This window comes from Rhinichthys klamathensis, unplaced genomic scaffold, assembly GCF_029890125.1.
Source record: "Rhinichthys klamathensis goyatoka isolate OS25496 unplaced genomic scaffold, OSU_Roscu_1.1 h1tg000055l_1, whole genome shotgun sequence".
NCBI lineage: Eukaryota > Metazoa > Chordata > Actinopteri > Cypriniformes > Leuciscidae > Rhinichthys > Rhinichthys klamathensis.
Window position 1 is genome coordinate 1,839,039 of NW_026606600.1, and position 26,813 is coordinate 1,865,851.

Consider the following 26,813-nt stretch of genomic DNA (forward strand, 5'->3'; position numbering starts at 1 on the left):
CACCTCTCAGAAGCAGATGCTCTTTTGTACAAGTGCGGTTGAAATACAGAAATTTTATTAGGTGTTTAACGCAGCCGTAATCACGGTGCTTCTGAGCTTGCAGACTGCTGTGCCCCTGCCAGAACACGGCATCACCACTCCTCTGCCATCCTCGACAGAGAACACCCGAGGAGCTTAAAGTGATATAAATGTTTTTGAGTGACAGCGTAAATCTGTACGATGACAAATAACCTCCTTTGAAGTCAATGCCGCGTCCAATAGGATACAAGTTTTTGTATTATAAAAATGCCCCAATGGCTGAAAAAAGCACCGTACAATGTCAAAGTGACAATCTCAACTCTGTAGCTATGAGGAGTGAGGGTGTTCGCCACGCTTATCTGAATAAGAACGTCACGCCCGCTTAAATCTGTATTCCGTGGTAACTTGGCACGTCAATGACGGTGGAAAAAATAGAACGTAATAAAGTCAGTGCAAATGAACATTTTTCGTGTCCAATGCATGCCGCAATACATCACAATTCCACAGCCGACCCAGAGTAATATATAAACTTAGGAGGCTGTCTTGTTGCAAAAATGAAAATGTACTTCTAAGAAATGAGCAATTTCCCCATGGAAGAATTGAAAATTCAAAGGGACTGTCTGCGGGTGACCTGTCATCAATCACGGCCGGCATGCTGGGGGCCTGGGAGAATGGCCGGCCATTGACAGGTGCTACCCGGTGCCTAATAGCACACGGCAAACTCAGAGCAGTGCGGAGGGAAGGCAATAGGACCGTTAATTGCTCTGGCTCGGCTCTGGAATACTGAAAGCGGCTGGCTGGAGGCACGGGCCGTCCGCGGTCTCCCCTGCTCTCATTTCCCCGCCGGATCCTGCGGATGCCTTGCAGATTATGTGCCCAAACCAATTGCTTTTGGCCCTTCCAATACTTATTGAAGCAGGAGTCTCTGACATGTGACAATAAGAGATACTGGCAGCCCGAAAGCTGCGGCTCATTCTGTAGGTTAAATAGCCCTTTGGATGATGACCGTGTGAATGAGAAGAAAGAGATAAAGTTTTTTTTTAGAGATGCTTCATTTCAGTCAGCTCAGGGTATTTGACTTTCTAGGTTTATATCTTCATTTTAGCAAAATAAAACAAAAATAAACCGTCAGAGTGGTTCAATGTTTGAATGCAGCGTGGGTGTTTTTTCTTTTATGGTGTATGAGAGAACAGTCTAAATGGTTGAATATCCCTCGCTGCATAAGCATTGCGTACATTTCTCATCAATAACTCTTTCTAAACCACACCATTTAAATCTTATGAACTGCTTTAAAGCCCTCGTATGTGTGCTGCACCCAGATGTGTGCATTTCTCTCCTCATTTGTTTCATGCATTAATAGTGAAAAACCGCATTAATATTCCTGGAAGCCGAGCGCTCTTTTTTTCAGCTGAGGCGTATTTCCATTCCAACTGTCATCTGGTGTGTATGAGCTTTTATTGATGTATGACTGTGTCAGGCTCTTTATTTTTGGAGTCAATAAATACAGATGCTCATAGGTTATAATGGGTCTTTGTTAGTGTGTTGCATGGCCTGTGTGTGTGAGAGCGAAACAGAAAGGAGGAGAAAAATGGAGTGGATGTGAGGTAGCTCTCATTGTGTGTGAACCTCTCCACCATCTGCAGGATGAGCGTGTGGCTCCCTGTCGATGGCTCCTGATGATGGCCAGATGTTCACTCTGGCTGCTGTGTGTTCCATTAGGAGCTTCAAGGCTAAACGTGTTACTCTCTCAAGCCTGTGGGTTTTGTTCAGTGTGGGTTCTTGTATGAGGGTGTGTGCCAGTATTCACACTTAATTCCATGACAGCCTGATATTTGTTGTAGTTTTTTCATTCACTTGATAATCTGCAGGATTCCTCATTGTAATCTCTGTAATCTAGAGTTTGGGGACTGCCAATGCTGAAGTAGTTTTATCATTGTTTGAGAAACCAAATAAAATGCATTATTATTATTATTATTAATGTTGATGTTATTGTTAATAATGATAATAAAATGAATAACAGCCAAGTGTTAATTACGTACACTATTATTTAAATGTTTTGGGACAGTACAATTATTTAAATATCTCTTGTTCTTACCAAGGCTGCATTTATTTAATCAAAAATACAGTAAAAAAGTTATATTGTGAGGTATTATTACAAGTTAAAAGAACTGTTTTTAGAATGTAATTTATTCCTGTGATGCAAAACTGCATTTTTCAGCAGCCATTACTCCAGTCTTCAGTGTCACGTGATCCTTCCGAAATCAGTCTAATATGCTGATTTGCTGCTCACATTTCTTACTATTTCTTCGTATTAATTATTTAAAAGAAAAATGTATATATATATCATACTGACCCCAATCATTTGAGAGGTAGTGTACGTGACATTACCAAAACAGATTACAATTGTACAAGTGACTCTAATAATAATGGAAGTGTTTATGCACCAGACAATTTGGAAAAACCAAAACTCTGCCTGTGTCTGTAATCTTAAGAGGATCTCAGGTTACCCTCACAGGCAATAGAATTTGAAGAGTTGCTGTTTTCATGCATTCAATTCTTCCACTCCACTGGTTGCTGTTGATGACCTACCAGAATTCCCTCGTGTCCTTTTGATGTTTGTTAGTGGGTTGCTTACCAACACTGTGTGGAAATCTTAGCAATGTTCATTGATTAAAATGATGTTTACTGGTAGCTGTAACAAGCTTTGCTTCTTGCTGTGTGTATGCATGGTGGTCTTTATCACTGATAGTGGACCCTGCAGGGTGCTAGTATGAAATTAAGTGGAAGTTTACAAGACCACTGTGTCTATACAGGATTTGAGGAGGAGGGAGGGAGGGGGGGGGGGGGGGGGGGAGGGTTAGGGGAGGGGAGGGGGGGAGGGGAGGGGGGGACCTGTTCTTTGGCATACCAAAACATTAATTTTATTGTCTTCTGAATAAGCAAGCACTTATTGAGCAAAATTCTGTTAAGAAATGTTAATATTTACTGTATATTTTTTTATTGAATATGTATACCTTCCTTGTGATAGCTACAGCTAGTTGCCGATTTCGCTTTTGATTGGAGAATAAAAACCATGAAGACGAATGTAACCCCATGTGCATTTTCTATCAGGTGTGTAACCTGGTTTGGACCGAGGCTGTGAGTAATATCTTTGATGAAAATGGTTTTCTTTGATTTTCTCCAAACCTCTTTCTCCGCGTGACAGAGCGGGTCAACAACAGCTGCAGGGATTCTTCTTAATTATAAAAAAAAACATGCTGTTTGAAGGGAGCGGGGAAAAAAGAAAGAAAAATACTTTAGGTCTTGCCTGCAGTGCATACTGATATCATTTTCATAGTAATGAGTCCTGGATGGTATTCTCCATGGTAAAGGTGAAATTATTAAAGGATAAGTAGGAGAGGGCAGACAGTGCAAGGAGAGGAAGAGTCTTAATTAATCTTGCAGTTTGCTCAGAGGTTGAGGGTCACATCACATACATCTGATAACAGATAAATCTGAATTTTCTCTCGAAGGAAAGAAGAGGCTCATCAGTTTTTAAGATTGCAAGTTGTTCTCCCAACAACAAATAGATACAATTGTTCAACAGCTCTGTGAATCAATAACAATTTTCAGATAAAAGTAAAAATAAAACTCACAGCCACTGTATAGATATAATTACTGTTTACAAACAAACGTTTGGCAGCTGGGTTCATCTGGCACCACGGAAAAGGGCTATTTTAGATTACCACTTCATTCACATTTAATAAAAAGTGCTGTATGTGAGGATGAAACACTCAGTTTATAAAAGATTGTTGAAATGTTGAAATGTCCCTTAGATTTCCATCAGGAATGCTGAATCCGGACAAACTCATGATTTGCCACAAATTATTACTATGATAAATCACAAAACACAAACAAAGTGAGAAATATATGGCCAAATACATTACTATTACTAATATACTAATATAGTTAATGGGAACCAGTCTCATAATGTCAAATAATACTGTGTTGTATGTGGTATATTGTGTATTTAAGCAATAAAGATGCATATTGGGTACTTGTCTAACAGAAGACTGTGTCTTTTCTAGTCCAGTCCTTCTGAGACTTGTAGGCTAGAGTCCTCCTCAGCATTAAACACTACAATGAGACTAGCAAGTGCAGTTGCACCTCATTGCAGTACACGAGATCCAGGGGGCGGAGTTGGACCCAGATCTAAGGTGTGGAGATGGGTAGGATTAGGGGTGGGGTTAGGGATCAGGGGGTGGAGATGGGTAGGATTTGGGGTGGGGTTCGTGATCAGGGGGTGGAGATCTGTAGGATTAGGGGTGGGGTTAGGGATAAGGGGGCGGAGATGGGTAGGTTTAGGTATGTGTAAGGTGGGAGGAGTTGGATCTGGATCCAACTCCTCCCCCTGGATTTCGTGTTCTGCAGTGAGGACCATCTCAGCAAGTGCGCATGGCTACGTCATAAATGCGGTCACCGCACGAAAAAATTATTACAATTATAATTTTAAAAATACTTAGAGACTTAGAGAATACACATATGACCCAGAGGGATGCATATGGAGAACACTGGGGTGTCCAGCCGCAGGTGGGATATTTCAACCCCAGGGGTGGCAAGGTGGCTTGCCGAGGGAAAGACACATGCTCAGAGAGGCTTACAGTGGAAATACACATGTGGGGGTCGCCCAGAGGGGGGACCATGCACACGGAGGCACCTGGCCAATGCACAGGCAATAGACACTGGCGTCGATGTCAGCAGTGCTGGAGGAACTCAGGGCTTGAGGATGAAGCTCACCTGAGGAAAATATCACACGTATCCAGTCCGTGGAGTGGAATGGCGAGCAAGCGAAGACATCTGAGCGGGTCCGGTACTAGCTGGTTGAAGCGAGTACATGAGAGGACACAGGCTCCACTCGAAGAATGTAGAATCTGGAGAATGTGTTGGGTGTCGCCCAGCCTGCAGCTCTGCAGATGTCTGTTAGCGAGGCGCCATGCGCTAGAGCCCAAGCGGATGCCACACTCCGGGTGGAGTGGGCAGTCACACCAAGGGGGCACGGTCGACCTTGCTGCTGGTATGCCAAAGCAATGGCGTCCACTATCCAGTGAGACAGCCTTTGCTTGGAGAGAGCCTTTCCCTTCAGCTTCCCACCATAACAGACAAAGAGCTGGTCTGAGGTCCTGAAACACTGCGTTCTGTCTACATAGGCGCGGAGGGCGCGTACTGGACAGAGCAGTGCCAAGGCTGGGTCTGCCTCCTCCAGGGGCAGCGCTTGCAGGTTCACCACCTGGTCCCGGAAGGGAGTGGTGGGAACCTTGGGCACATATCCAGGCCAGGGTCTCATGAACACGTGAGAGTAAGCTGGCCCAAATTCCAGGCACGCTTCGTCAACGGAGAATGCGTGCAGGTCCCCTACCCTCTTGATGGAGGCCAGTGCAACCAGCAGAGCTGTCTTCATAGACAGGAATCTAATCTCCACTGATTGCAGAGGCTCAAAGGGAGCACTCTGCAGGGCAGTTAAAACCACTGAGAGGTCCCAAGAGGGAACGAGAGGAGGGCGAGGAGGATTCAGTCTCCTCGCTCCTCTCAGGAACCTGACGATCAGGTCGTGCTTCCCTACGGACTTACCTTCCACTGTATTATGGTGTGCGGCAATAACGGTAACGTATACTTTGAGGGTGGAGGGAGACAGCCTTCGCTCCAACCCATTTTGAAGAAAGGAAAGCACGACACCGATCAAACATCTCCGGGGGTCTTCTCGGCGAAAAGAGCACCATTTGACGAAGAGGTTCCACTTCAATGCGTAGGCGTGTCTCGTGGACGACGCTCTAGTGGAAGTGATAGTAGCCACCACCGCTGGTGGTAGGGTACTCAAACCTGCCTCATAGGGTGCCCCGTCCCTGAGAAAGGAGGTCCTTCCTCAGAGGAATTGGCCAGGGAGGTGCTGTCGCGAGGAGTACAAGTTCGGAGAACCAGGTCCAATTGGGCCAGTGCGGCGCAACCAAAATGACCTGCTCCTCGTCCTCCCTGACTTTGCGCAGGGTCTGCACAAGAAGGCTCACTGGGGGAAACGCATATTTGCGGTCCCACGGCCAGCTGTGCGCCAGTGCATCCGTGCCGAGCGTGCCCTCGGTCAGGGAATAATATAGGGCGCAATGGGTCGAGTCGTGAGAGGCAAACAGACCTGTTGAGACAACAACATGCCGAGAAGCTCGTTCCAGGGGCACTCCAGCCTGTAGAAAACTGAGGTTCGACAGTGCTGCCACCTTCGGGTGTGCATATGTCATTTGTCGAGATCTCATCATGCACGTCCGGAAAGAAAGGTATTGGGGTTGGCCACGGATGAGGAAAGCATGGCCGTCATCTCTGGATCAGACTCGACAAATGACATATGCACACCCGAAGGTTGCAGCACTGTCGAATCTTCACTTCCTGAAGATTCTAGCCCACCCTGTGATGCTGCGATGGACATCAGATCCGAATCTGGAGCGTCAAGGGAAACCCGCAGGGCATCCGAAAATAGACCCGGGGGAATCCGCTGAACACTCGCGGGTTGCGTCACTGAAGAGGGGGGCGTGGTCCACGGACAAACAGTCGGCGTTTTGTTCCACACTCTCACCCTCAGGTCACCCTGGCCACCAGCCGAAGTACCACCTCTCGTGGAGGGTGTAGATCGGGGTGTGGATGAGGGGACTCTCTCTCTAACGAGTCTCGACCTAAATTTCGCGATGCTCATGTTCCCGCAGAGAGAACATGAGTCATCCACAAACGCTGCTCTAGCGTGATCAATGCCCAAACACGCAGAGCAGAGAATGTGCCCATCAGAGTCAGAAATGAATCGACCGCAACCAGAAATGCACGGGCGAGCCATCTTTAAAAAGACGTGCCGCGTGCGAGCTCTTTTGTGAGAGGAAACAACTCAGGGAGAAGGGAGAAACACACTCAGGCAGATCACTGCACAGATCAGCAGGCAGTGTGAACTCGCTGGAGATCGCTGTCACACAAACACCGGAGAGTCGCTCGTCTCGTAGAGTGAAGTCAGAAATGGCTGTGGAGTGAAGAGAAACTCTTGGCTCCGAAGCGAAAAACATATCTGCATATTGCCGGCGTCCTCCTTTTATACCCACAAGGTGGGGCGGAGTTGCGCCATGCAAATTCCGCAGACCCATGGCATTTCTTTGCCACTGGCTCGTTTTGTAATACTCGAAGTCGATAGGCTTTCTAAGCGAAACCCCATTCGTCGTCATCCGACGTAACTCGGAGTGACAACGAAAGGGAACACCAATTTTTCCAATTTCAATAATTTCTCTTCATTGGCTCCCAGTCAAATTTAGAATTCAATTTAAAATCCTTGTGATTGTGTTTAGAGCATTGCATGGTCAAGCTCCTGTTTATGTTAAAGAGTTGTTGTGTAGTCATATAGATTCAAATACTCTTATGTATTGTTATTCATATGTGTTATTGATATTATGTATTGTTGGTTAACATTTATTAAGTATAGGTGTCTGTTATCATCACTTAAACCTGTGTATACTGGCGGGTGACACTAGGGGACAGTGGGGAGCCGCGGGGTGGTTTCACTTGTTCACATGAAGAAGTCACACTGCCAACTATTTCAACACTGTGATACAGAAACTAATTTACTGTTGTCTTTGTTGGATTTGCAGGTAATAAAAGTGATGTGACATCATAACTGGTGTATAAGTAAATTCAATGTTTTAGTTTGATGCACTTGTTTCATGGAATTGATAAGAATGACCGCATCGACGCACCCGCGGCTGGTGTGCGGCCTGCTCGACTGCGTTGGCGGATGTGTTCGCCCGCGCTGCTTAGGCGGATGTCCGCGGGCGCGCTGTCGGGTGGGAAATCGCGCCTTTACAATGTTTAAATGAGATTAATTCCGTTTCAGTACACTCCATGTTTTAGTAAAGAGAGTTTACAGTTAAGTTAAATTGCTACTTAAAAGTGCTTGAATAGGTATATTGAGCTTTATAAGCTTGGTCAGACTGATCTCATGAAATGGCGTATGTATGACACGCCAATTCGTATTTCCATTTTTGGCGTGCTATCAACACGCATAATCGCTTTTCAGCGTGTTTATCAACGCCTTGACTTAACGTTACATTACTGTATATATAAATATATGACCTACCCCAACCCCATCCCTAAACCTACCCGTCACTGGGGTTAATACCATTTATGAGTCTTCCCCTACCATCCTAGGAATAAAAATATTGCTCCACAGATCTAAATATACATTTTGCTTCATTTCGCTCGTACATTTAATGGCGTACACATACACGTGGAATCACTCGGACATTTAATGGCGTAGAAATACACGCAAAAGATGACGGTTCGTTTCGGCGTGGACATACACGCGGATAGCTCAAAATGCGTATAGATAACACGCCACTTGACTTGAAAGTGGCGTGTATGTTTACGCAAAGTCACGATGTCATGTTGGCTTGGTACTGAAATGTCAATGTCAGTATATATTTTATTTGGTGGGATACACGGTTTTAATTTCGGTTTTAATTTTCTGTGACCATAATGTATAACAGATAAATGTGTAATGAGTTTATGGAAAGAGAGTGTGGTTTCACTTGTTCACATGAAGAAGTCACACTGCCAACTATTTCAACACTGTGATACAGAAACTAATTTACTGTTGTCTTTGTTGGATTTGCCGATCTTACAGTGTGTGACGGCAATAAAAATTATATGTGCCACCAGAAAACAGCCTCTTCTGTGTGTGCAACATAATCATGGCGAGCCAACCCAAGATGACTGCTGATTGGATGTGATGATTGGATGTGAGAGAGACAGCTCCTCCTTGAGACGAACCTAGAATTAACAGAAATTCATCAATACAGAGAATAAGGTACATCATAGAGACAAAAAAATGGAACAACTTCAAGACTGTGTTAGCTCCAAGTTTCTGATGCTGGAGAAGCCTGAACTGATAAAAGTCTGCCTACGCCTAAAGTGTGGCTGAGAAGACATTGGATGAAATTGAGGAAAGTTTAGAATGGGAAGAGTATGCAGAGATCCTTAATGAACTTCTGTGTTTCATCGAGTCCCTTCAGAAAACAGCCGAGCTCGGACCGCCACCAGTAAATCTGGCTGAGATAGAGAAGCTAAGAAAAGAGTATGCAGAACTACAACAGACACATGCAAATGCTAGTCGCGCATTAGAGGAACAGATCTGGCTACTTGAAGAAAAATGTCAGGGAGGAAAAGTTTAAATAAATGTGAAAGAGAAAACCACAAGACACGATTCGATTCCTGAAGTTACTATGAGGAGGGAATTCCGAATCTTCGGACACATTGGGGAGGCTGGCCAAAAGGAAAAATTGTCCTACACTGGCCTGAACAACCAGATTGAATCAGGAGTGAGAAAGGGGTACGCTGAGGCAGAAATAATTGAAGCAGTTATCAGAGCAGTGAGTCCAGGCCTTCCCCTCAGGGAACTCCTTGAAATAAAGCGAGACCTCAGACTTTCCACATTGAAGACCATCCTCAGAGGACATTATAAAATAGAGTCTTCATCAGATCTGCTGCACAGGCTCATGAACATCTCACAGGAACCCAAGGAGTCTGCTCAAAGTTTTCTCTTCCGAGCCATCGAACTGAGGGATAAACTATTGTGGACATCTGGAAAGGAGCAGGGTGGAGAGCAGTTTAGCCCTGAGCTCATTCAACGAAAGTTTCTTCGCTCTGTGGAGACAGGCCTCCTGAATGATGCAGTTAAGTTTCAAGTCAAACCATACCTCAGTGATCCTAAAGTGGCAGATGAAGTACTGATCGAGAAAATTGGTGAAGCCGCTAATCTGGAATTGGAGAGACAAACAAAGTTAAAGAAAGCAGCGACTCCAAAACCCCTCAGACAAAGTGAAGTTCAAGCAGTAGAACATGCCTGTGACACTGAGCGACATATGAGCAGCGAGATTGAGACTCAAGGCCAGAATGAACGACATTCTCACTGGCAAAGACAAGAAGAAACAGGCACAAAGCAAAGAGAATGACAACAACACTACTAAAGCAATCGAAGACCTCAGAGCAAACGTCATGGAAATTACCAAAGTGTTCAGAGAGACAATGGAAGCGACCAGATCACAGTTTCATCCACCCGTTACTCCACTACGGACTGAAAGGAGGGGCAAATGCTGCCGTTCATGTCAGGAGGCCCAAAAGGGTGAAGAGTGCAGGCACTGTTATCGCTGTGGACAAGATGGACATCTATCACGGGGCTGTCGACAACGGAGGCCAGCATCGGGAAACGGGAGGGGACTGCTGAACTGGACCCCCCAGTAGTCTATTCTGTCTTTGGGTCCCAAGCAAGCTCAGAACTGTTACAGGCATCCAGGTCTGTACGTAGCAAGCAAGGCAGTAAAGAAAATAACACCCAACCTATTATCCACACAGATGAAATCACTCCTGTTGACGAGTCACTGTCACTTACCACGCCTGGACTATTGAACATTATTGGAAAAAGGTGCCTGATCCACTGCTTGCTCAATGATGTCCCAGTTGAAGACTTATGGGACACAGGAGCCCAAGCCAGCATTATCAACGCGGACTGGAGAAAACTACACAATTACCACATACCACCGTCAGACCGATTGAGGAGCTCCTAGGGCCAGGAACACTGACTGGATTGGCTGCCAATCACACAGAGATCCCTTTTGATGGCTGGGCGGAAGTGAGCTTTCGATTGAATGATGATAAAGGCCCAGAAGGGAACCTGCAAGTGCCCATGCTCGTGACAACTGATTCTAGCGTGGCAGAAAACCCTATTATTGGTTACAATATCATTGAGGAGATAATTGGCAGGTGGGAGAAACGGGGACCACAATCCAGTACTGTCGGTAGGGTAAGTAAACCTTTCTCGATATCAATAAATAAGGCAAGATCAATGCTAAGACTGTTGAAGACTGTGAATTCAAATGTGACTGTTGGAACAGTGCGAGTGGGTAGACAAAAGATCAGACTCAACGCAGGGCAAATAACCACTGTCTATGCGCAAGCAAACATTGGGGGGCGATTTCCAGAACAAAGGCTGTTATTTTCTCCAAGTGAACCATCACCACTACCTGAGGGTTTGCTTTACGCAAGAAGGCGTAGTCAAAGTCGGTACAGAAAAGACGGCGAATGTACCAATTGCCATTGCTAATACAGCCAAACGCCCAGTCATACTTGCGCCACAACTCATACTAGGCCACCTGGAAGTGATAAAGACAACTTACCCAGCAACAACAGACTCTTTGATAGAACAGCCAACATCCACGGTCCAGATATGTGGGGTGAGTGTTACACCGCATCAATCAAAGAAACCAAGTCAAGTCTGCTTTTATCCCCCAATAAAACTTGAACACTTAACAGAGTCACAGCAACAGATTGCACGACAACTGTTAAAGGAAGAATGCAATGCTTTTGCTTTTGATGATAATGATGTTGGTTACATCCCTTCACTAAACATGCATTTCACACTCCATGACAAAAATCCTGTGCAAAAGACTTATATCTCTGTGCCCAAGCCACTTTTACAGGAGGTGAAGGAATACCTTCAAGATCTGCTGAATCGAGGGTGGATAAGCAAGTCAAGATCTCCTTACTCCTCCCCAGTGGTATGTGTAAGGAAAAAGGATGGAAGCTTGAGACTCTGCTGCGATTATCTCGAGTTAAATCGTAAGTCTGTACCAGACAGGAACCCCATTACCAGGATCCAGGATATGTTGGACTCCCTGAGTGGCAGTTCTTGGTTTTCAGTTTTGGACCAAGGGAAGGCTTATCACCAAGGATTCCTTGATGCTGAGAGCCGACCCTTAACAGCCTTTATAACACCCTGGGGACTATTTCAGTGGAACAGGATTCCATTTGGCCTTAGCTCAGCTCCAGCCGAGTTCCAGAGGAACATGGGAGCTTGTCTGGATGATCTGCGAGATGTTATCTGTCAGCCTTACCTGGATGATAACCTTGTTCATAGTACCTCTTTCGATGACCATGTGAACCATGTTCGCACATTCCTCCAGAGATACCAGAAACATAGGGTCAAACTCAGCCCACACAAGTGTGAAATGTTTCAACGGAAAGTGCGTTTCTTGGGCCGCATTGTGTCTGAGGATGGATATTCCATGGATCCAGCCGAAATAGCCCAGCTACAGTAGGAGATCTGAGGAAAATTATGGGATTCCTCTCCTATTATAGAACATACATACCCAATTTCTCTCGCCTGGCAAGACCTCTCTATCAGCTGATCACCGCACCACCACAAAGCACATTACCTGCTGAGATGAGGGGAAAGAAAAAAAGAGTCAGTACCAAGTCAAAAGGTCAGGCATCCCCTATCACACCCATCACTTGGACACAGACTTATCAAGATACGTTGAACACACTGATTGACCATTTAACAGAGCCGCCAATTCTTGCTTATCCTGACCTGACTCTACCATCTGTCCTCCATTGTGATGCGTCACAGGACGGTCTGGGGGCAGTCCTTTATCAAAGACAAAAGGGAAAGATGTCAGTGATTGCATATCGGTCAAGGGCACTTACACCACCTGAGAAAAACTATCACATGCATTCAGGAAAACTAGAATTCCTTGCTCTAAAGTGGGGTATTTGTGAGCGCTTTATTTTATTTTTATTTAACCTTTGTTTAACCAGGTAAAATCAGTTGAGAACAAGTTCTCATTTACAACTGCGACCTGGCCAAGACAAAGCGAAACAGTGCGACGAAAACAACAACACAGAGAAACACATAGAAATAAATAAACATACAATCAATAAACCAATCCATATACAAAAGCAGAATATATTATAAACAAGTGCAATGATCAATAAACAGCTTTGACAGCTGATGCTTAAAATTGGTAAGGGAAATAGGAACCTCTAGTTTCAAGGATTTTTGCAATTCATTCCAGTCATAAGCAGCAGAGAACTGGAAGGAATGGCGACCAAAAGAAGTATAAGCTTTGGGGACAGCCAGTAAAATATACCTGCTAGAGCGCATACTACGTGTGGATGTCGCTATGGTTACCAGGGAGCTGAGATAGGGCGGAGATATGCCTAATAAGGACTTATAGATGACTTGGAGCCAATGAATTCGGCGGCGAGTATATAGTGAGGGCCAGCCAATAAGAGAATAAAGATTACAGTGATGAGCAGTGTATGGAGCTTTAGTAACAAAACGGATAGCACTATGATAAATTACATCCAGTTTACTAAGTAGAGTTTTGGAGGCAGTTTTGTAAATAACATCGCCAAAATCAAAGATTGGTAGGATGGTAAGTTTTACAAGGGCATATTTGGCAGCATAGGTGAAGGATGCTTTGTGACGAAAAAGAAAGCCGATTCTAGATTTAATTTTAGATTGGAGATAGTTAATGTGAGTCTGAAAATTAAGTTTACAGTCTAACCACACTCCTAGATATTTGTAAGAGTCCACATATTCTAAATCAACCCCTTCAAGGGTAGTGATGGTAGTTTGGTTAGCAGCTATGGGCAATGTTCGATTAAAAAGCATGCATTTAGTCTTACTAGGATTTAAAAGCAGATGGAGATCACGAAAAGCGTATTGTATGGCGTTGAAACTAGTTTGAAGATTAATTAACACACAATCCAAAGAGGGGCCGGATGTATATAAAATGGTGTCGTCTGCATACAAATGTATCAGCGAATCACCAGCAGCACTAGCAATATCATTAATGTATATAGAAAATAGGGTCGGCCCAAGAATTGATCCCTGGGGCACCCCCATAGAGACTGCAAGAGGACTGGACAGCAGACCCTCCGATTTTACACACTGAACTCTATCTAAGAAATAGTTGGAGAACCAAGCAAGGCAGTCACTTGAAAAACCAAGGCTGTTGAGTCTGCCAATAAGAATACGATGGTTGACAGAGTCAAACGCCTTGGCAAGATCTATGAAGATGGCAGCACAGTAATGTCTCCTATCAATAGAGGTTATGATATCGTTAAGAACCTTAAGCGTAGCTGAAGTGCATCCATGACCAACTCGAAAACCAGATTGCATAGCAGAGAAAATACGATGGGATTCAAAATATTCAGTGATCTGTTTATTAACTTGGAATTCGAAGATTTTAGCAAGACATGGCAGGATAGATATAGGTCTATAACAATTTGGATCTAGAGTGTCTCCCCCTTTGAAGAGGGGGATGATCGCAGCAGCTTTCCAGTCTCTAGGGATCTCACACGATACAAAAGAAAGGTTGAATAGGCTGGTAATCGGAGTTGCAATAATTTTAGCTGATAGTTTTAAAAAGAAAGGGTCCAGATTGTCAAGACCAGCAGATTTGTAAGGATCCAGATTTAACAGCTCTTTCAAAACATCAGCTGTCCGGATTTGTGTAAAGGAAAAATTAGGAAGGCTTGAACAAGTTGCTGCGGGAGGTACAAAGCTCTCCGAAATAGGAGTAGCCAAATGAAAAGCATGACCAGCCACAGCAAAATGCGTATTAAAATTTTGGATTATCATGAATTTATCTGTGGTAACAGTGTCACGGTAGACAATTTCTCTGTTCCTTCTTGTCTCGTGTTTACGTTGTTGTATGAACGCACGTGTGTGAGGGGCATGTCTGTATGGCATTACCTGATCCGCTCCAGCTGTTCATCATCACATCACCAGCTGCAGTTGATCATCACCACTATTTATACTCACCGCTGTTCTCTCATCCTTGTCAGATCTTTGTTTGGTGTGTCCCTGTCTGGTTCCTGTTCCTGATCGTGTCGTGTTCCGTGGAGTGTTTTCGTGCCTAGAGTGTGTTCTTCGTTCACCGTGGATTCTTCGCACCGTCTGTCTTCACTCACCGAGTTGACCATCCAGTCCCTGCGTCACCATTGCTGGCTTTTGCCGTGGACTGAGACAATAAAGATTCATTCACTCGCATTTGCTTCCTGTGATCCATTGCACCATGACAGAAAGATCTGACCACGAAATGGGAGCAGCGAGTGCGTCACCGTCCATAGAAGAATTTGTACATCACAGCATCCAGAGAATGAATTCCCAGGAGAAGGAGATCGGCGACACGGGTCGCGCTGTTCAAGCTTTGGTGACGCAGGTGTCTGAGCTCACCCAGCAGATCCAGCGCCTACGTGTCCCCGCTGCGCCCCCCACACCAGCCGTTCCCCCCGCACCACCAGGAAGCCCCTCCCAGTCGGAGCCTCGACTGCCGGTTCCGGAGGCTTATTCGGGTGAGCCGTCTCATTGCAGAGCATTCTTAACCCGGTGCTCTATGCACTTTGCTTTACAGCCTCGCACCTTTTTCAATGAACAAACGAAAGTGGCATTTGTATTGACGCTGCTGACTGGGAGAGCGGCACTCTGGGGAACGGCGGTGTGGGAGAACCAGAACCCATGCTGTTCCTCGTTCCAGTCCCTCGCGGAGGAGATGAGGAAGGTCTTCGATCGCGCGGTGTCCGGAAGAGAAGCGGCCAGGACGTTGGCTGAACTCCGCCAGGGCGAATCCTCGGTATCCGATTACTCGATCCAGTTCAGGACCCTGGCGGCGGAGTGTGGCTGGAACGAGGAGGCGCAGTGGGACATGTTCCTGCATGGGCTGGCTGACCACGTCCAGAAGGAGATCTATGCCCTGGATCTCCCCACCAGTCTCAATGGCCTAATCGACCTTGCCCTGCGGGTGGACGCTCGACTGTCCAGAGTCGAGCGCAGAACAACTTCCACCCGCTCTCTCGGAGATTTCGACGGCCGGCGGTCCAGCGGCAGGGGCGTGGTCAGCCCTGTCGACGATCACGAGCCCATGCAGGTGGGTCGAGCTCGGCTTTCCCGAGAGGAGAGGGAGAGGCGGAGATCCCAGGGCCTTTGCCTTTACTGTGGAGGGACTGGTCACTTTGCATACAACTGCCCGGTAAAAGGCCAAGCCCGACAGTAAACATGAGGCTACTGTCGGGTGGGATCTCCGCCAGGAAGACCTCACCAGCTACATCTACCTCCACCCTCCTCTCGGTAAGACTGAGATGGTCAACCAACCAGCACGACTGTTCTGCACTGTTGGATTCCGGGGCGGAAGGTAATTTTATGGATTCTAATTTCGCACGCACCTTCCAGATTCCCCTTCGACCCCTCACTCACAGGATTTCTGTTCATGCATTAACTGGTCAAGAACTTCCCATCATTTCACACACCACTGAAGATATCACGCTCATCACTTCTGGCAATCACACCGAGACTATTTCTTTTTTTATTTTGGACTCACCTTTGGCACCTGTTGTTCTCGGACATCCTTGGCTGATCAAACATAACCCCCGTGTGGACTGGATTCATAAAGCTGTGCTGGAGTGGAATAAGGAATGCCATAAGTCTTGTCTTGTGTCTGCTTGTTCGTCTGTACCTGTTTCTGTGTTGCAGGAGGAAACAGGGGATTTGTCTAACGTGCCCGCGGAGTATCTGGATCTGAAGGAAGTGTTCAGTAAGTCTCGTGCTGCTTCTCTCCCTCCGCATCGTCCCTATGACTGTGCTATAGATTTACTGCCAGGTAAGTCTCCGCCTAAAGGCAAGTTATATTCACTTTCGATTCCTGAAAGAGAGGCTATGGAGAAATATATTTCTGATTCTCTAGTAGCCAAATTCATTCGCCCTTCCTCTTCTCCAGCGGGGGCGGGGTTCTTTTTTGTGGGGAAGAAGGATGGATCTATGCGACCTTGCATTGACTACCGAGGGTTGAATAACATCACGGTAAAGAATACGTATCCTTTGCCGTTGATGTCTTCAGCCTTCGAGAGGTTGCAGGGAGCATCTGTCTTCACAAAATTGGACTTACGTAACGCTTATCATTTGGTTCGCATCAGGGAGGGAGATGAATGGAAAACTGCTTTTAACACCCCCAGGGGGCATTTTGAATATTTGGTTATGCCGTTCGGGCTGTCCAACTCCCCAGCAGTTTTCCAGGCACTGGTCAACGATGTGCTGCGAGACATGATCGATCAGTTCATATATGTCTACCTGGATGACATATTGATTTTTTCTTCGTCTCTCCAGGAGCATGTGCAGCACGTCCGACGAGTGCTTCAGAGGCTGCTAGAGAATGGGCTTTTTGTCAAGGCGGAGAAATGCGATTTTCATGCACAGTCTGTTCCTTTTTTAGGTTACATCGTGTCGTCCGAGGGAATGCGGATGGACCCTGAGAAGATCAAGGCTGTGGTGGATTGGCCAAGTCCAGATTCCCGCAAGGCCCTGTTGAGGTTTCTGGGGTTTGCCAATTTTTACCGGCGTTTCATTCGCAATTTCAGCCAGCTAGTCGCGCCTCTGACTGCCTTGACCTCCCCCCGAACTGCGTTCAGGTGGTCCGAAGCAGCCGAGGCTGTGTTCGTTAAACTGAAGAGCCGCTTTGTTTCAGCTCCAATTCTTATAACCCCTGATTCTTCACGTCAGTTTGTGGTGGAGGTCGACGCGTCAGAGGTGGGAGTAGGGGCAGTGTTATCCCAGCGTTCACCTGTGGACGACAAGGTGCATCCTTGCGCGTTTTTTTCACATCGATTATCCCCAGCCGAACGCAATTATGACATTGGTAACAGAGAGTTGTTGGCAGTCAAGTTGGCATTGGAAGAATGGCGACACTGGTTAGAAGGGTCGGGGGTACCTTTTATCGTCTGGACTGATCACAAGAATCTAGAATACATCAGAACTGCCAAAAGATTGAACTCCAGGCAGGCTCGGTGGGCGCTTTTTTTCGGTCGATTTGATTTTACTCTATCTTACCGTCCGGGTTCTAAGAACATCAAGCCGGATTCTTTATCTCGCATATTTGATTTTTCCGAACGCCCGTCTACTCCCGAGTGTATTTTACCTGAGACCAGAATTGTCTCAACACTCACATGGGAGGTCGAAGCGAAGGTCAAGAGAGCCTTAGAAGGGGTAACGCCTCCGCCCGGGTGCCCACCGAATCGTTTGTTTGTGCCGGAGGGATTACGGTCAGACGTTATCCAGTGGGGTCACAATTCCAACGTTGCTTGTCACCCAGGAGTTAATCGCACTGGTTTTTCAGTCAAGCAACGGTTTTGGTGGCCACGTATGGCTCGCGACGTTCACGATTTTGTTTTGGCTTGCTCAGTTTGTGCCATTGGTAAGTCTTCCAATCGACCTCCAGATGGGTTACTTCAGCCGCTGCCGGTGCCTTCGAGACCCTGGTCCCATATCGCTCTAGATTTTATTACCGCCCTCCCACCCTCTCAGGGTAACACAGTGATTTTAACTGTGGTGGACCGATTCTCGAAGGCAGCACATTTCATCCCCTTACCCAAATTACCTTCAGCTAAGGAGACAGCGGTAACTGTCGTAGATCACGTCTTTCGGTTACATGGCCTCCCGATGGACGTGGTTTCTGACAGGGGTCCCCAATTTGTGTCCAAATTTTGGCGAGAATTTTGTAGATTACTGGGGGCGACTGTTAGTTTGTCCTCTGGATTTCATCCCCAGAGCAATGGTCAGACTGAGAGAGCCAACCAAGATGTGGAAAGAATGTTGCGATGTATGGTTTCCAAGAACCCTTCCTCTTGGAGTCAGCAACTGTCTATGGTGGAGTACGCCCACAATACGTTACCAGTGTCATCTACGGGCCTATCTCCGTTTGAGTGTAGTGTAGGTTACCAGCCACCAATGTTTCCTAGTCTGGAATCCGAAGTCGCGGTCCCCTCCGCTCACGCCTTTGTCCAGAGGTGTCAGCGCACTTGGACTAGAGCCCGTGAGACTCTACTCCAAGTGGGAGCTCGCACCAAGGCCAAGGCCGATCGCCACCGGCGGAGGCCTCCCGTATACGTCGTCGGTTCCAAAGTGTGGCTTTCTACCAAGAACATTCCTCTCCGGTCCGTCTCGAATAAACTTGCTCCCAAATTTATTGGCCCGTTTGCTGTCACCAAGATTGTTAGTCCGGTGGCAGTCCGCCTTAAACTTCCTCTTGCGTACAAGAGAATTCATCCCGTGTTCCATGTATCCAAAGTCAAACCCGTGTTTTATGCTCGCATTAATCCGCCAGTCCCGGTTCCCCCACCGCCGCGACTCGTAGATGGGGAACCATCCTATTCGGTCAATCGCATCCTGGACTCTAGACGGAGGGGACGCGGGTTCCAGTACTTGGTGGACTGGGAAGGTTACGGTCCGGAGGAGAGAAGTTGGGTTCCTGCTAGAGACATTCTGGATCACTCTCTTATCGATGATTACAATCGACAGGTAAGGGAGTCTGAGAACGCCAGGAGGCGTTCTTAGGAGGAGGGGTACTGTCACGGTAGACAATTTCTCTGTTCCTTCTTGTCTCGTGTTTACGTTGTTGTATGAACGCACGTGTGTGAGGGGCATGTCTGTATGGCATTACCTGATCCGCTCCAGCTGTTCATCATCACATCACCAGCTGCAGTTGATCATCACCACTACTTATACTCACCGCTGTTCTCTCATCCTTGTCAGATCTTTGTTTGGTGTGTCCCTGTCTGGTTCCTGTTCCTGATCGTGTCGTGTTCCGTGGAGTGTTTTCGTGCCTAGAGTGTGTTCTTCGTTCACCGTGGATTCTTCGCACCGTCTGTCTTCACTCACCGAGTTGACCATCCAGTCCCTGCGTCACCATTGCTGGCTTTTGCCGTGGACTGAGACAATAAAGATTCATTCACTCGCATTTGCTTCCTGTGATCCATTGCACCATGACAAACAGTATTTCCAAGCTTTAATGCAGTGGGCAACTGGGAGGAGATACTCTTATTCTCCATAAGCTTTATAGTGTCCCAGAACTTTTTGGAATTTGTACCACAGGATGAAAGTTTCTGTTTAAAAAAACTAGCCTTTGCTTTTCTAACAGATTGTGTATATTTGTTCCTTGTTTCCCTAAAAAGTTGCATATCGCGGGGACTTTTTGATGCTAATGCAGTGCGCCACAAGATATTTTTATGTTGGTTAAGAGCAGCTAAATCTGGGGTGAACCAAGGGCTAAATCTATTCTTAACTCTCAGTTTTTTAAAAGGAGCATGCTTATTTAATATGGTGAGAAAAGTACTTTTAAAGAAAAACCAGGCATCATCTACTGACGGAATAAGGTCAATATCCTTCCAGGACACCCGAGACAATTCGAATAAAAAAGCCTGTTCACAGAAATATTTTAAGGAACGTTTGACAATAAAAAGGGGTGATCGATTGACCGCAAACCCATTTCGAACACAAGCAATTAAGCAATGATCGCTCAGATCCTGGTCGAAAACAGAGGAGGAATAATTGTGGGGCAAGTTAGTCAGAATTATATCAATGATAGTACCCGCATTTACGGATTTAGGGTTGTACCTGGTAGGTTCATTAATGATTTGTGTAAGATTGAGAGCATCTATCCTAGATTGAAAAGCAGCCGGTGCATTAAGCATATCCCAGTTTAAATCCCCTAACAACACAAACTCTGAAGAAAGATGAGGGGCAATCAATTCACATATAGCATCCAGAGCATGGCTGGGAGCTGAGGGAGGTCTGTAACAGGCAGCGATAGTGAGCGACTTATTTCTTGAAAGATGGATTTTTAAGAGTAGAAGCTCAAACTGTTTGGGCACAGACCTGGACAGTATGACAGAACTCTGTAAGTTATCTCTGCAATAGATTACAACTCCGCCTCCCTTGGTAGCTCTATCTTGGCGAAAAATGTTGTAGTTAGAAATAGAAATTTCGGAATTTTTAATGGCTTTCCTGAGCCACGATTCAGACACTGCTAGGACATCAGGGTTAGTTGAATGTACTAAAGCAGTTAATAAATCAAACTTAGGAAGAAGGCTTCTGATGTTGACATGCAAGAAACCAAGGTTTTTCCGGTTACAAAAGTCAACAAATGAAAGCGGATTTTAGGGATTATTTGTTTCATGCTCCACATTTAGAAGTGTACACAGACAATAAACCCTGAACGTACATTTTGACAACAGCCAAACTCAATGCAACAGGAAACTGTTGGGTTGCAGAGCAGAGAGACACTGTTATCAGCTGTGTCTTGGAGTACAAAAAGAATAACAGTCGTCCATTCGGCCGCACTCTCAAAAAAGAATCTCCGGATGCCAGACTCCTGCTGAAACAGTGGACACGATTGCACTTGGATGATGACGGAGTCCTGTACAGAAAAGCAGGAAAGAGAAACCAACTCATTCTACCAAAAGAACATCATCAATTGGTTTACAAGGAGTTGCATCAGGAGATGGGGCATCTCGGAACTGAGAGGACTCTAAGTTTGATACGTGAGAGATTCTATTGGCCCCATATGCAAAAAGAGACTGAGCACTTTGTGACACGTATCTGTGAGTGTCTGAAAAGAAAAAAACTCACAAGATTACTAAAGCCCCATTGATTACCATTCAAACTACATACCCTTTCCAGCTTGAATCCATCGATTTTCCGCCAAAACACCCGCTTCACTGCTGCTCACGCGACGCTCCTGCGCTGCTCCTGCTCCCGGTGTGAATGCACTCATTGATTAACATGCACGCCGAAAAAAATACGCGCCGCTCACGCATGCGGTGTGAAACGGCCGTTAGATACACGCCATCGTGTACACATAAATCTCTGACCCATCGTCTTCTTCCTCGTCTAATTTCTGTCGCTCTACATACGTCATCTGGTATAATTGAAATGATTGGCTATGAACTACGTACAGGCGCATTTGATAGACATTCTTAGCACCCAATGAACGGCTCTGGGCATTCGTAAACCACGCCTCAAATACAAGAAAATGAACATGTGGTTCCCAGACCCAAGTCTCAATGAGACTTGGGTCTGACGTTAGCCAGGCTATTCTATAAATGCAGTACAGGTAATGTGGTCTCCTAGGGGTTTACATTATGCACGGTTTAGCATTATGGGATTAATTTACAACAAAACAAAAGAAAACAATGCCTTCATCTCTAAAATATTTTCTTTGTCTTGCATTACGTAGTGAAATTGGAGTCAATGCCGATTCATTTTCCAATAATTATTTTTTGTGAATTGGAATGTGTGTAAAGGATTGTGGGTGATTGGAGGATGCGATTGATACACTTGATGCATCCTTAAAAACAGGCCGAATAAAGGATGTGAAACAAAGGCTGCCTTCCAAGTAGAGCTGCACGATTAATTGTTGAAAGATTGTGTTCTCAATTTAAACACCCACACAATATTATTCATAAATGACAACGATTCACCTCTGTCTATGAAACATTTGAAAAGTATGATCACAGCGGAACATTTAAATCTGCTTTCGCGCTGCCGCTGATTCAGAGAGAGCAGTTGTCATGTATGAAGCAGCTTCACAAAAAGTCTTTTCAACCTCAGTATCATGTCTGTTACAATAATATAAATACCACATAAGTACTGGAATAAAAGTTTATTCACGTTCAGGATATAGTTTAGTTTGGATATAAACAATGATGTCCAAGGTAGCGATCAAAATAGAATAAATCACCTTTTGAAAGTAACGTGACACTTCAAATAAAGATTGTATAAATTACATTGTTAGACCAGTAAGGGGGAAGATATAACTGTTAAAAAATGTATTTGTCATTGAATCATTCATTCAAGAGATTCATTCCAAAACCATGTTTCATCTAGTAATGAAACAAGTCGTCTTTATGAGTAAGTCATTGAATCATTCCTTCAAATCAATTTTATTCAAATCAATTAAACATTTTTAAATAGACAGCAGCAGTTAACATTTTGTCAGAAACTCCAGTAAATTATTTTATTTTGTTTAGTTGCCTACTCAGAATTGTGGGAGAATCATGATCTCTGTTTAAAAAAAAGAAAGAAAAAAAAAGAAGTGATTCTCCATTTATCCAGAATCATGCAGTTCTACTTACAAACATCCAGGGGCGTAATTTGTGGGGGGGATATAACCCCCCCAATATTTAAATTATGCATTACAACCCCCCCCCCCCCCCCCCCCCCACCCCCCACCCCCCACCCCCCATTATTTATACCATGATCACAATATCAGGAGGCATACCCAAACTTCAACCCCCCCAATGTTCAAACCAAATCTACGCCCTTGCAAACATCCTTTAAATTGAGATGGTCAAGGCCTTAGGCAGCACTTGATGACATGTCAGCCCTGAATTTATCATTGATCACAGGGTCAAGACAAATATTGGCCGATTAAGATTGTTGTCCGATCGATTGGTGAACCCCTATTACCATGAAACTTGTAATGGGTGTAGTGCTAAAGCAGAAACAGAGGCATAAGAATTACACATGCCATGATTAGTGCTAATATGATGCAGGTTTTGAATCTACTCCAGCTTTTGATCAAAAACTTTGATGTTAAAGTCTTTTCTTCAGAGAGGTTTATGAGCAATTTCACATGAGTTCTATGACTCATTAGCTTACATGCATTCACAAGTGCTAAAGTATTAAGCGCAGTGCTTATACTCTCTGTTTTCAGTCTGATCGCCTTCAGGTCCGAGAACTCCTGCTATGAGAGGAGTATAATGAGGCAGGAGATGTTTGATTGATGGGCTTAGTTTAATGTGAAAATGAAATGGTTTGGGCACTGTAGCTCTTCTTTATATATTGCGTGCTGTGACATGCTGTAAATTGAAGTAGTGTGGCTATTCAGCTAGAGCAAGTATCATATACTGTGAGGATTTAGATGAGCTATATGCCTTCCATGACATGAAACAATAAGTGCCTTACACTGAGAATGGGAATCATATGGGATTCAATAATATGATATTATAGCATATTGTGTTTTTGTGTATTCCATAATCTTTTTTTTTCTGGACTGCATTTCTTGAACATGAAATATGACATGATTTATAAATTGCATGTTTGCAATACAATACAGAGAAACCTTGGTGTCACATCTTACATGATAAAACTCAAAGTACCAAATGCTTTGTGGAAGTTTGCTATACAATAAAATTATAGTTTCAATATAAAGTTTCATGCTTTCATTTTAAAGCAGGAAAGTTACTATAGCATGGCTTAACCATGATTATTAATATTGAAGTTGTTCACTTTTTTATAGCATTAAAGTTGAAGACATGACTCAATATGAAACATCAATCAGTTATAAAACATACTACTTCAGGATTTTCACAAGAAAGTACTCAAGTTTAAAAACATTCATTCTTTTAAAAAAATAAAAAAATATGAGAAATACCCAATAATTAATAAATAATTATATTTACAGGTGACAAAAATATATATATAGAAATATAAAAGAGAAAGGACATATTGTAATATTTTCCCCCTCACCATCCTTAGTAGTTTTACACATCAATTAATTATAAGGGAGATTTGGGCTGGTTGTCACATGGGAAAGTAGTGGCTTTGCATGTCGGGTTCAATACTGTTTTAAATTGCAATTGTAGGATTATCCATTAAAAAGGCCCATCAAATGAGCACAACACCACATTCCAAAGATCACAGAGATCCCCCCACCGAACCATTAGCGAGTCATAAAATGCATCCATGGCGCCGAAATGGCTAAATGAAACGTCTTCCCCCATGCCTGCCTAATCTCAAACCAGGGTTGTAAGGACAGTGCTGATCAATGAAGAAGACTTTTCTTTGTTCCACAAACATGAAACCCCCATGAGACCAAATGGCCAAGAAACACCTTTGTGACCGTAATGTACAAATCCACAGTCTTATCAGGAAACGAAGGCTTGCAAAGACGTTCCCATGGACAGAAATCACACTAACCAGTGCCATCTCACATCTCCTCTGTCTCCATCTCCACATTCCAGAGACTCTCCCTAAAACCAACAGTGAGCTCTTTGAAGTCTCTGTTGGTTTTAGGGAGAGTCTCTGGAATGTGGAGATGTATCAAGCAGATACGTAAATGATTTATAGAATTTCGATATAAAGTAGATTTGTGTAAGGATGCACCCTATTTACACTATGAAAGTTGTTTTCTGAAAGTGTTTACTAAAACTCTCAAAAGTTTGGGTGGACGTGATCATGTAGACATTATGCTAATTACATGCAAGAACAGGAGAACGCCCCGTAGGACCCGCCCAAGACAATATCTAATTGGCGGAAACACTCGTGGGATGGGTCAGATGGACATGGTTAAAATCCAATCAGTTTGGCCTTGCTTTTTGCCTTGGCTTTTGCTGTAATTCAGGCTTTTGCTTTGATTCGTGCTGACTTCTACCACCATCCTGCTTGCACATTTACCACTGTAAAAACGCCAATTAATAAAATATTGGAAGAGCAAAAATATTTAAGTTGAACCAATATTCATGCTTGGGATTAGTTAAGAAGACATATTATATTAAGTTTGCAAAAATATATTTGAAAAAAAATTAAATGAAGGGATATTTTCAAATCCAGTCAACTTTAGGATGGCTAATGTTGACTGGACTAATAAACACAAATCTAGCCAATATTTGCTAAGTATAAGGCCAGCTATGCTATACAATATTTTAATGCGTAAAACAGATCTGTTGTTTTGTTGTTAAAATGAACATTTATAAATATTTAATAAACATTTGATATAATATCAAAACAACATTTATCAAATTGTCGAGGTTTCGTTTCTGCACTATGAGAGCGGATGGATCCTATTCAACACTTTAATGTATAAAACGTCTCAGGTTACTACTGTAACCATAGTTCCCTGAGAAAGGGAACGAGACGATGCGTCACTTGACGCTTTGGGAACGCCCCCAGCGTGAATGCGTCTGAGCATCAATGTCAACTAGTCCAATGGAAAGAATGAGCGTCACGGGCGGGTGACGTCATGACCAGGAAGGCATAAGAGCACATCCGGTGAAACGCGGCATTAGCTTCAAAAAGTCCAAGCAAGCCGATCACAGGGATGCAGGAAGTATGGCAGGGTGACAAATCGTCTCGTTCCCTTTCTCAGGGAACTATGGTTACAGTAGTAACCTGAGACGTTCCCTTTCGAGGGAACTCGCGATGCGTCACTTGACGCTTTGGGAACGAGAATACCCAAAACGCCAGAATTCCAAGTACCTGAGTGTCAGTCTGTTGGAACTAAGCACTAAGCACCTGAGAACCTGGGGCAGCATCCAGGTCCAAACTGTAAAACCTGACGAATGTGAGCGGTGAAGACCAGCCTGCCGCATCACAAACGTCTTGGAGAGAAACCCCAAATAACAAGGCTTTAGAGGCCGCCATACCCCTCGTTGAGCGAGCTCTGACCACCAAGGGACACGGATGGTCAGAGTACTCGTATGCAAGTGAAATAGCCTCGACTATCCACTTACTAACCGTCTGTTTAGAAGCAGGAAGACCCTTCTTAGGTGATCCAAAGCAAATAAATAACTGGTCGGACTTCCTCATTGAAGATGTCCGATGAACATAAGTATCCAGTGCTCGCACTGGACACAAGAGGTTCAGCCTTTCCTGGTCCGCAGATGTAAAAGGAGGACAGAAACCTGCAGCACAATAGGCCTCGGAATAATGGTAGGCACCTTTGGAACATATCCATGTTTCGGGTAAGAATGCCTTGGCCATCCCCGGTGCACTCAAGGCAGGTGGGGACCGAAAGGGCCTGAAGGTCTGACTCTAATAGGGACGAAATAGCTAGCAGAAAATAGTCTTAAAAGAAAGGAACTTCTCTGAGACCAAATCTAAGGGCTCGAAGGGAGCCCCAGATAGGCCTTCTAGAACTATTGCAAGGTTCCAAGCCAGCACCCTAGTGCAAGTTGCAGGCCTCAGCCTCAAAGTGCCACGAAGGAAACGAGTGATCAGGGGGTCTCGACCCAAAAATGTACTACCCACCAGGGCGTGGAAAGCCGCAATGGCCGCCACGTATACCTTAAGCGTGAAAGGACATAGACCTGATACAAAGCGTTCTTGCAGAAACTCGAATACTGTGTTTACT